Source organism: Gavialis gangeticus, unplaced genomic scaffold, assembly GCF_001723915.1.
Source record: "Gavialis gangeticus isolate Ggan-Ray unplaced genomic scaffold, GavGan_comp1, whole genome shotgun sequence".
Classification (NCBI taxonomy): Eukaryota; Metazoa; Chordata; order Crocodylia; family Gavialidae; genus Gavialis; species Gavialis gangeticus.
In genome coordinates this window covers 5,957,952-5,958,511 of record NW_017729008.1, presented here as the reverse complement: position 1 = coordinate 5,958,511, position 560 = coordinate 5,957,952, and positions in this window count along the sequence as shown.

The following is a 560-nucleotide window of genomic DNA, read 5'->3' as shown; positions in this document are numbered from 1 at the left end:
GGACTTGTGAGGGGAATAAAGGTTTTTATTATGAACATGTGTGTGTCCTGGAGTGGTGCTTGGGGGTTGGCAGGGGGTAGGGGGTGTGTGGGCAGCTGGGCAGGCAGGTGTTGGTGGGGACAGCAGGTCTTCAGAAGTGGCCCAGGTGTTCCAGAATGTGTCCACCCACTGGTTGTCCTGGCATTCCTGCAGCATGATGGGCTGCCACCAGTGCTGTTTAGCACAGTGAGTCCAGAGGTGCAGGGCTGGTGGGACAGTAGGACAACGATGGCCCTGGGAGCAGCTTTGCAGCAGCAGAGCCCTCAGAAATCCATGTACCAGTCATTCAGCAGGCAGCCTGAGTGGGCAGGGAAGTCAGGCAGTGCTAAGCGCCAGGCATGTAGAATAGTGGTGGGCGAGAAGGACAGCTGTGGCAGCCCTGTTACCAGATTTGCCTGGTAAATTTGGGGTGTACTCATTTATTAGGGGTACATTTCTGAGGTTCCTGTAATTCTATCAATGTGCTGCTTGTGTTACTTGTGTTTCTATATGTACCTGTATCTTTCCTTTCTGCAATTCCT